The sequence below is a fragment of the Schistocerca nitens genome, chromosome 9 (assembly GCF_023898315.1).
Source record: "Schistocerca nitens isolate TAMUIC-IGC-003100 chromosome 9, iqSchNite1.1, whole genome shotgun sequence".
Lineage (NCBI taxonomy): Eukaryota > Metazoa > Arthropoda > Insecta > Orthoptera > Acrididae > Schistocerca > Schistocerca nitens.
Window position 1 is genome coordinate 101,656,343 of NC_064622.1, and position 11,610 is coordinate 101,667,952.

Sequence of the window (11,610 nt, forward strand, 5' to 3'; positions counted from 1 at the left end):
TCTTTTGATAGCAGCTTTTGCTTTTAACACACTGTAGCACTTCGCTATCAGAAACATGCGATCAGTTTTCTGGCGTCGAATTTCGTATAATGCACAGTCCAGCCACCTGTGCCGTAATTCATGACGCCCTTGGCCATGTACTGCGCCGAAACATGCATCAATCCACAGCCACCGTCAGTGCTGAAGGACGATCGTTGTCGAACACGATATTACCAATAATCATATGACTTCCCGAATCCCCACGGATAAGGCAGTGAACGCCCTCCTCAGTGGAATCAATACGTTCACAAACAGGATAGCCTGTAAAAACTGATACACAGCATAGGCAAAACAGTTGTTCAGCTCGACATTTCAAACACTCTGGCACCGAGCGAGGTGGCGCAGTGGTTAGCACACTGGACTCGCATTCGGGAGGACGTCGGTTCAATCCCGTCTCCGGCCATCCTGATTTAGGTTTTCCGTGATTTCCCTAATTCGCTTCAGGCAAATGCCGGGATGGTTCCTTTGAAAGGGCACGGCCGATTTCCTTCCCCATCCTTCCCTTACCCGAGCTTGCGCTCCGTCTCTAATGACCTCATTGTCGACGGGACATTAAACACTAATCTACTCCTCCTCCTCAAACACTCTGCCCGTGTTCCCACTAGAAAATACGTTTTTTGTGCTGTGAAATTTTTTCGACACCATAAACCAACCGACATTTTATCATTTTACTACAACTTTACAGCGTCTAATTATAAACATCAAAACTAATACTAGACTGTAAAGAAATTGTCCGTTTAGCTCTCATTTTAACTCAGCGCATAACTGAATCATAATTCATCAATATCTTATTTCCATAATAAAACTCTTGTCCCTATAATTATTCTCTAATACATGCTGTATTACGAAGTTGTCCCCAAATGTTTACATACAATTCTATCCAGAACCCTTACAAAATAACATACATCGTAGAGTTAACCCACGTAACATACCCTCGAAAACTTAGTTGACACTTTGCACGTAACTACATGCTTTACTCCCACAAGCAATTAAAATTTTACTGAGGTTTGATGACCACCCCGCACCAGATTTTGTGAAAACAATAATTAAAATAAACTGCACATATTACACGAGAAACTTATCCAAAATACTACAAATAACACTTTTAAATAACCCCTTGAAATTCTTCCTCCCCCCCCCCCCTAAATCTCACACACAGAACGATTTATATATCACTCTTCCATAAATTAAGAGGTTAATTAGATTCTACCGACCTCCTCGCACAAAGTTCTGTGCGGTCAATATCGGCACTCTCTTTGCACTCAGCTGTGCGTCCATGTTTTACTACATAAATATTACATTTACCAAATTTATCCTTTACATAACACAGAAATATTCTCCCAAATATCTTACATACTATACATGAAATTACACTTATATTCACACTTATACTGATACACGTACCGTTCATCCTTTACAAGGTGCAACTCTGTGAGTGCTAGTGTATCTTCTGAATCCCACTTTTTTGCGTTTTTTCACTTGTTCGAGCCCTCTTACCTCGTTCACCAGCGGACTCTTACATTTAATGATAAAATTTGTGACTACAGTTGGCACACCACTTTATGATACGAGAAATACACTTTTCTTTCTTCATCAATATCGATCATTTCACTTATAGGCTGCACATTTTTAATTTCACTCCTCTCTGAACACTGTTCCCTCAAAAGATCATTTTCATTATCCCTTCCTTTCTCCTCCATATTTATGGTACCACATTACTATATCAGACCAAACTACGATTTCATCATAACCATCAAAGAATTCATGAAACAATTCTTTCGCCCCGGTTTTGTCTTTTCTCCCTTCTAGACCACTTGCTACTTTAAATTTCTCCTGTGACTACCAGTGAGGCAGTAATGACTTCGATATTTTCCCATACCTTCTCCAATCATTTGTGGCTTATTTGCCGAATTTTCGATACCCACATATTTTTTAAAATAACGTGTCCTTTTCAACGCCGGTTTATTTCACCACCTCCGGACCTGAGATGCGGCCATCTCTGATTTCCCGACCTCGTATTCTGGCGTTGCATTTCTTAACGCTCCTGCCCCTCAAATCTTCGTTCTAGATTCTGATTTTCATTATGAAAGCTCCCGTTTCCATTCCCCCTGTGAAAATTATTATTATGGTTATCATTATTTTGGTGATTATTATAAATCCAGTTCTGGTATCCATTTTCCTGTCTATTGTTCCCATTATGTGGCTTGAATTTCAACGCCTGTTCAAGTTTCACAGAAAAGTCTAGAATCTCGACAATAGTATTTGTGGGACTGTGGACAAGACCTCATTGTAAAAATTCTGATAGTCGCCTCTTGAGCGTCGTATTCTCCGTCGACACTACCAGTGGACGGTTCATATGCGTCAACTCGAGCAGTGCACGCTGACGAAACCCCCACATCGAGCCACTGCCGTGTTTGAAAGTTGGTCCGTTTAGGAACTCACTCTGAAGTCGCGTTTGTTTTGCTTCACTCCGGAAGTCGTTCAGAAAACAACCTTAAAACACATCACAGGTAGTAAATGAAGCATTCATTAAATTTGCCCACGATTGTCCATTGCTCTCAAGATGTCTTTTAGCGAACTTAATCTTTGCCTCTTCCGACATTCCTCTCATAAAATCATGTTTAAACGCAGCAAGAAAATCAACTGGATTGTATTTTCCATCATTTGCAAAACACTTTGTCACTCCCGAATTAATCCGTAGAATAGCTATCACAGTAGTAGCGTGATTTGCTGCTAAGGAATTTAATTCTGCCCTCGTGTCTTTAAACTGTTGTTCATGGTGCACAGCTGCTTTAATTAATATAATACAAAATGTTCTCTCTTCTTAAGCACCTCTTTCTCTCGGTCTAGTACACTACCCGACAATATGTTAATGGACTTAGTAATCACTTCCTCAAGTGCATTTTGCCTCAACACACAATTCTCTACCTCGCTGCCCAGTTCGTCCTGTGTCTTTTCAACTTGTCCCCGAAACCTTTCTCCAACGTCTCGACTCTGATGTTAACCAGGCCAACTTACTCAGAAATTTTGACTACATCTGTCTAGTTTTGACACAATTGTCCCTTCTCTATCTGATTTAAATTTTCTTCACCTCAGTTTTTACTGTTTCTGCTGCTCTTGTCTCTGCTGAACATACCTCTGTTTCTACTGAACCTACATGTGTACCCAGCACCCTATTTTAGAGTTCACATTAGTCATAATTTCCCTTAACCACGGCATCGAATCATCCACAGTTACATCTTCCTTCTCTGATTTCCGACTATCTGTCCCACTGATATCGTCTCCATCAACACTACCATGTCCAGATTTTTGACTAACTGGCCCACTCACATTATTTGAACCCCACATGCTGAGTGACTGCTCAATCGTTGGAAGCTCCATCACTGAAGATGACGCTGCAGTTTGACACATATTAACAGTGTCGGCTCCGCTACTTACCTTATCGGCCATGCTGGCTGCTTCTGCTATACTGCTGCTGCCACAAGTGTCAATGCTGGCGAACACTCTAAGTTGTCGCCTGTGGCCACCACTGCCGCCGAGGTCTCCGCTGCTTCTGGTCTCTGCAGACTCGAACTCAGGACCATCTTCTGTCGAAGCTCCGCGGTGAACTTCCCCACACTTAGCTTTCGCTGCCGATTCTCAGGCACGCAACTGCTGCGAAATCGTATGCAAAGAGACACGCAATAGATTTTGGACCTGGATCACAGAATACTGTAATGTGTTAGAATTAAAATTGCAATTGTAAAGCAGTTAGATACATATCCCGAACGAGAAAACCCCAATTGGGACAGAACCTAACGTTTACTGCTTGTTTAGTTGCTCCTACAAACAGCATCCCTTACGAGCAATCGACTTGCGTCTGTAGCTGTTGTTAATATTACTTTAGGTATTTAGTCGATGCACGGCTCAGTTTAAAAAGAATAACTCGATGTAGCCATACGGGCGAGTCGCGCACTTCTGCTTTCATTCTCCGCAGCTAATTCGTTGCAAATAATAACGTCCAACCGCGTAGTGCTATCGGCCCTGGAGCCGCGCAGCTTCGTGAACAAATCTGCCTTACCTTATACCGTTTCTACATCTACATCTACATCTACATTTACATGGATACTCTGCAAATCACATTAAAATGCTTGGCAGAGGGTTCATCGAACCACCTTCGCAATTCTCTATTATTCCAATCTCGTATAGCGCACGGAAAGAACGAACACCTCTATCTTTCCGTACGAGCTCTGATTTCCCTTATTTTATCGTGGTGATCGTTCCTCCCTATGTAGGTCGGTGTCAACAAAATATTTTCGCATTCGGAGGAGAAAGTTGGTTATTGGAATATCGTGAGAAGATTCCGTCGCAACGAAAAACGCCTTTCTCTTAATGATGTCCATCCCAAATCCTGTATCATTTCTGTGACACTCCCTCTCATATTTCGCGATAATAGAAAACGTGCTGCCTTTCTCTGAACTTTTTCTAAAAGAGGACGGGCAAGCGTAGCGTAGGCAGTCTCCTTAGTAGGTCTGTTACATTTGCTAAGTGTCCTGTCAATAAAATGCAGTCTTTGGTTAGCTCTCCTCACAACATCCTCTATGTATTCCATCCAATGTAAGTTGTTCGTAATTGTAATACCTAGGTATTTAGTTGACTTTACGGCTTTTAGATTAGACTGATTTATCGTGTAACCGAAGTTTAAGGAGTTCGTTTTAGCACTGATGTGAATGACCTCACACGTTTCGTTATTTAGAGTCAATTGCCAATTTTTACACCATATAAATATCTGTTCCACATCGTTTTCCAATTTCTTTTGGTCTTCTGATGACTTTACTAGTCGATAAACGACAGCGTCAATTGCAAACAACCGAAGACGGCTGCTCAGATTGTCTCTCAAATGGTTTATATAGATAAGGAACAGTAAAGGGCTTATACACTACCTTGCAGAACGCCAGAAATCACTTCTGTTTTACTCGATGTCTTCCTGTTAATTACTACGAACTGTGACCTCTCTGACAGGAAATCACAAATCCAGTCACATAACTGAGACGATATTCAATACGAGCCGCTTGTGTGGTACAGTATCACCGATTACCTCGCCTAAATACGCTTAACGTTACACCGCCCAACCCCATCATTTCAACTTGGTTTCGCCATGAACACACTCACCACTGAACTCCTCGAACACCTGACAAGTCGTGCAGTTTCCGAAACTCTCGTGCTGGAACTCTGGGCCACCACAATCTGCCCTCAGTGAAACTCCGATAGATCTCGCTCCCTCCCCAATCAAAGCAAGGACAGCACGCTTGCTGACTAGCAGTCATTCCTCGCCAGGTGACACTACTATCGCCTGGACGGGCTTATATCGATAGTAAACTGAAAGCCAGAACCCTGTCTTATTCACAGAAACACAGTATGATTTGTGGAGAATATCTTCCATTGGCTAACCCCATAAATACACAAAAGTACCGCTCAACGTAATTTTTTGACACTTTTTTAAAAAAATTGGAAACAATTCGGCTATATCGGTCTAGATAGGATGCCAAAATACCTAGAGCCAGGTAGGTAATTTCACGTAATATACAAAGTTTTAACTAATGCCAATTAATTAAAGCAAGTATAAAATTACAGCGACAACTTTCAAAATCATTTTTCTTGAGAACATCCGATTTAGTTCGTAATCCCATTATGAAATTTACAAATTTGGCATTTCAAATAACACATTGTGTTGAATTTTTATTTTCCTAATTTCATAGTTATTAAAGTGATTTTTGTTCTTGTATTTATTAGCTCTTTTGTACTTTTGTTAACTGAATTCAAGCGACATATTATCAACGTGAGGTGCATCAGTGCAGAACCGACAATGCATGAGGGACTCCCGTTTTTATTATGATGCTTTGAATTCGGCATACAACTGGTTTTCATCTCAATCTAAAATTACATAAACTTAATTTGAACAAAAACACCTGTCGCAGTTATGACTTGTGGCTTAGTTGACCGCCAAAAATACGAGTATTATTTCCGACAAGTGGCTGGTTTGACACATTAGGTTAGGTTGACAGATGCCGTAAATCACTGTATCTTCATTACAAATAGCTGTACAGAGGCACCATTTATGTCAGCCATATTTGTTTTAAAGCTAATGTATTATTTACGTACTTGTTTTTATTTGTGCTTTGAAACGGAGTACGTAAAATTATTACATTTACAGGCCAATAGCAGAAGCTGTTCTGAGGTACTAGGTATCGAAACGCGAATTTTAACCGACAGGAAGAAGGTGCTGTGATATGCAAATGATTAGCTTTTCAGAGCATTCACACAAGGTTGGCGCCGGTGGCGACACCTACAACGTGCTGACATGAGGAAAGTTTCCAACCGATTTCTCACACACTAATTGCAGTTGATCGGCGTTGTCTCGTGAAACGTTGTTGTGATGCCTCGTGTAACGAGGAGAAATGCGTACCATCACGTTTCCGACTTTAATAAAGGTCGGATTGTAGCCTATCGCGATTGCGGTTTATCGTATCGCGACATTGCTGCTCGCGTTGGTCGAGATCCAATGACTGTTAGCAGAATATGGAATCGGTGGCTTCCGGAGGGTAATACAGAACGCCGTGCTGGATCCCAACGGCCTCGTATCACTAGCAGTCGAGATGACAGGCATCTTATCCGCATGGCTCTAACGGATCGTGCAGCCACGTCTCGATCTCTGAGTCAACAGATGGGGACGTTTGCAAGACAACAACCATCTGCACGAACAGTTCGACGACGTTTGCAGCAGCATGGACTATCTGCTCGGAGACCATGGCTGCGGTTACCCTTGACGCTACATCACAGACAGGAGCGCAGGCGATGGTGTACTAACGACGAACCTGTGTGCACGAATGGCAAAACGTCATTTTTTCGGATGAATCCAGGTTCCGTTTACAGCATCATGATGGTCGCATCCGTCTTTGGCGACATCACGGTGAACGCACATTGGAAGCGTGTATTCGTCATCGCCATACTGGCGTATCACCCGGAGTGATGGTATGGGGTGCCATTGGTTACACGTCTCGTCTCGGTCACCTCTTGTTCGCATTGACCGTACTTTAATCAGTGGACGTTACATTTCAGATGTGTTACGACCCCTGTCGCTACCCTTCATTCGATCCCTGAGAAACCCTACATTTCAGCAGGATAACGCACGACCGCATGTTGCAGGTCCTGTACGGACCTTTCTGGATACAGAAAATGTTCGACTGCTGCCCTGGCCAGCACATTCTCCAGATCTCTCACCAATTGAAAACGTCTGCCAATGGTGGCCGAGCAACTGGCTCGTCACAATACGCCAGTCACTACTCTTGATGAACTGTGGTATCGTGTTGAAGCTGCATGGGCAGCTGTACCTGTACACGCCATCCAAGCTCTGTTTGACTCAATGCCGAGGCGTATCAAGGCCGTTATTACGGCCAGAGGTGGTTGTTCTGGGAACTGACTTCTCAGGATCTATGCACCCAAATTGCGTGCAAATGTAATCACATTTATAATCTGCATTTCTTCTTGGAGTAGCAATTTTAATGGCCAGTAGTGTATATTAGTACGTGGTGTAGCCCTCACAGACGGCAATGCAGGCGCTGACTCTGGCATCCAGTCGATCGTACAGATCGGGAATACCGTTCTGGGATACGTTATGTCACGCGTGCTCGACCGATTCACGTAATTCTCTAAGAGTTATTAGTTGACGAGCCTCACGAGTTACTTCTCGTTCCCACAGATCCCACACGTGTTCGATTGGAGACGAATTCGGAGGTTCTGCTGGCCAGGGAAGTTGCTGCACATCTTGCACAGCACGTCGAGTTCCACTGGCAGTATCTGTGGGTGAGCAATATCTTTCAACAACACATCACCTCCCTGTTGCAAGAACGACAAAAGAACGTTCTACGTGTACTGAGCGGTCGTTAGCGCCCCTTGCAGAAAAACCAAAGGTCAGCGAGAGTCGCACCTTACTGCATCCCATACCAGGCCCGGGGTGCTGCCAGTGTCCCTGGGAGGAATGCTCACAATGACACAGTGCTCACCAGGTCCACGTAGTACGTTCAAACAACCATCACTTCCCTGTAGGTTGAATCTGCTTTCATCGCTACGCAACACAGGGTTATTGTAACGAGACTGAATATTGTAACGCCCAAATCCTCCAAAAATAAACGAAAAGTATACCTATTCAAAAAAGCAGATAAAAATTCACTTGATGCCTTTCTGAGATACCACTCCTTCCGAATTAACGATGTAAGTATAGACCAGATGTGTCTTGAATTCAAATAAATAGTATTGGCAGCAACTGAGAGATTTATACCAAATAAATTAACAAACGACGCAGCTGATCCCCCATGGTACACAATACGTGTCAGAACACTGTTACAGAAACAACGAAAAAATGATGCCTAATTGAAACAGACGCTAAATCTCGAAGATTGGCGATCTTTTACAGAAGCTCGTAATTTAACGCGGACTTCAATGCGAGGTGCTTACAGTGGTTTCCACAACGAAACATTGTCTCGAAACCTAGCAGAAAATCCAAAGAGATTCTGGTCGTATGTGAAGTATGCTAGCGGCAAGACACAGTGAGTGCCTTCTCTGCACGATAGCAATGGAGATACTATCGAGGACACTGCTGCTAAAGCAGAGTTACTAAACACAGCCTTCCGAAATGCCTTCACAAAAGAAGACGAAGTAAATATTCCAGATTTCGAATCAAGAACAACTGCCAACATGAGGAACATAGAAATAGACAATCTCGGAGTAGTGAAGCAACTTAAATCACTTAATAAAAGCAAGTCTTCCGGTACGAACTGTATACCAAGTAGGTCCCTTTCAGATTATGCCGATGCAATAACTCCATACTTAACAATCATATACAACCGTCCACTCGACGGAAGATCCGTACCCAAAGATAGGAAAGTAGCAGAGGTCACATCAATATTCAAAAAAAGGTAGTAGAAGTAATCCACTAAATTACAGGCCAATATAATTATCTTTGGAAACCAGCAGGATTTTGGAACGTATTTTGTGTTCGAACATTATGAATTACCTCGAAGAAAACGGTCTATTGACACAGTCAACAGGGATTTAGAAAACATCTTTCTTCTGAAATACAACTAGCTCTTTACTCACACGAAGTGCTTAACGCTACTGACAAGGGATTTCATATGGATTCCGTATTTCTGGATTTCCGGAAGGCTTTTGACGCTGTACCACACAAGCGGCTTGTAGTGAAATCGCATGCTTATGGAATATCGTCTCATTATGTGACTGGATTCGTGGTTTCCTGTCAGAAAGGTCGCAGTTTGTAGTAACTCACGGAAAGTCATCGAGTAAAAGAGAAGTGATTTCTGACGTTCCCCGAGGTAGTGATATAGGCCCTTTGCTGTTCCTTATCTATATAAACCATTTGGGAAGCAATCTGAGCAGCCGTCTTAGGTTGTTTGCAGATGACGCTGTCGTTTATCGACTAGTAAAGTCATCAGAAAACCAAAAGAATTTGAAAAACGATCTAGAAAAGATATCTATATGGTGCGAAAATTGGATATTGACCCTAAATAACGAAAAGTATGAGGTCATACACATAAGTGCTAAAAGGAATCCGTTAAACTTCGGTTACACGATAAGTCACTCAAATTTAAAGGCCGTAAATTCAAAGAAATACCTAGTAATCACAAATACGAACAACTTAAATTGGAAGGAATACACAGGAAATGTTGTGGGGAAGGCTAACCAAAGACTGCGTTTTATTGGGAGGACACGTAGGAAATGCCACAGATCTATTAAAGAGACTGCCTACACTAGGCTTGTCCGTCCTCTTTTAGAATACTTCTGGGTGGTGTGGGTTCCTTACCGAATAGTATTGTCAGAGCACATCGAAAAAGTTAAAAAAAGAGCAGCACGTTTTGTGTTATCGCGAAATAGGGGAGAGAGTGTCACTGAAATGAAACAGGATTTGGGATGGACATAATTAAAACACAGAGGTGACCGAGACGTGTAACCAATGACACCCCATACCATCACACCGGGTGATACGCCAGTATGGCGATGACGAATACACTCTCCCTATATGCGTTCACCGCGATGTTGCCGAACACGGATGCGAACATCATGATGCTGTAAACAGAACCTGGATTCATCCGAATAAATGACGTTTTGCCATTCGTGCACCCAGGTTCGTCGTTGAGTACATCATCGCAGGCGCTCTTCTCTGTGATGCAGCGTCAAGGGTAACCGCAGCCATGGTCTCTGAGCTGATACTCCATGCTGCTGCAAACGTCTTCGAACTGATCGTGCAGGTGGTTGTTGTCTTGAAAACGTCCCCATCTGTTGACTCAGGGATCGAGAAGTGGCTGCACGATCCGTTACAGCCATGCGGATAAGATACCTGTCATCTCGACTGCTAGTGATACGAGGCCGTTGGGATCCAGCACGGCGTTTCGTATTACCCTCCTGAACCCACCGATTCCATATTCTGCTAACAGTCATTGGATCTCGACCAAAGCGAGCAGCAATGTCGCGATACGATAAACCGCAATCGCGATATGCTACAATCCGACCTTTATCAAAGTCGGAAACGTGATGGTACGCATTTCTCCTCGTTACACGAGGCATCACAACAACGTTTCACCAGGCAACGCCAGTCAACTGCTGTTTGTGTATGAGAAATCGGTTGGAAACTTTCCTTATGTCAGCACGTTGTAGGAGTCGCCATCGGCGCCATCCTTGTGTGAATGCTCTGAAAAGCTAATGATTTGCATATCACAGCATCTTCTTCCTGTCGGTTAAATTTCGCAAATCCATAAATTATCAGACTGTAAAAACTTACCTGAAACTTCGCGACTGGAGTTCCAGTACAGCACTCGTGGCTGCCGTATCGCGGTCGCGAAGTGGGTCCGAGGCAGTTTCAGATAAGTTTTTACAGTCTGACGATAATTTATGGATTTGTAGTTTTAGCTTGATGTCCACTATGGACAAACGGTAGTTACTTTTATTCTGAAGAAGTTTGGGTTACCCCGACTGAAACCTAGGTAAATCTAGGTAAACATTCCAACTGAGGCTGTTGGTTATTAAAATTAATATTTATACAGTTGCTGACAGGGCCGCGAAATGTTGAAAATATTTAGATCTGTTGGAGCGGTTCTGGGACATTGTAATGCATCTCTAATGGAAATCGCATACACGACGCCAGAGCTTCTAATCATAGAGTAGTTCTCCAGCGTTTGGAATTTTTAGCAAGCAGCTATGACAGCAAACATCGGATGAATTCGAACACGCTGCTAGAAATGTAAAGTTCGGTAAAGCCCGCACGAAAGTGAAACAGAGGAACTTGGTGGGACATTAAATGGAAACTTTTCTAAGACAGGTAGCGTTCCTCTCACGAAACTCTATTGATGAAATTTAGGGAACCGACATTTGGGGAAGGATGCACCACAGTTATTCAGCCAGAATTGTAAATCTCGCATGTAACTCACGAGAATAATATAAGAGTGATACAGAGTCATGTAGAGATTCATTTTTCTATGGATCAATACGCAAAAGGACTGTGAACGAGTAAGTCGCTGATAT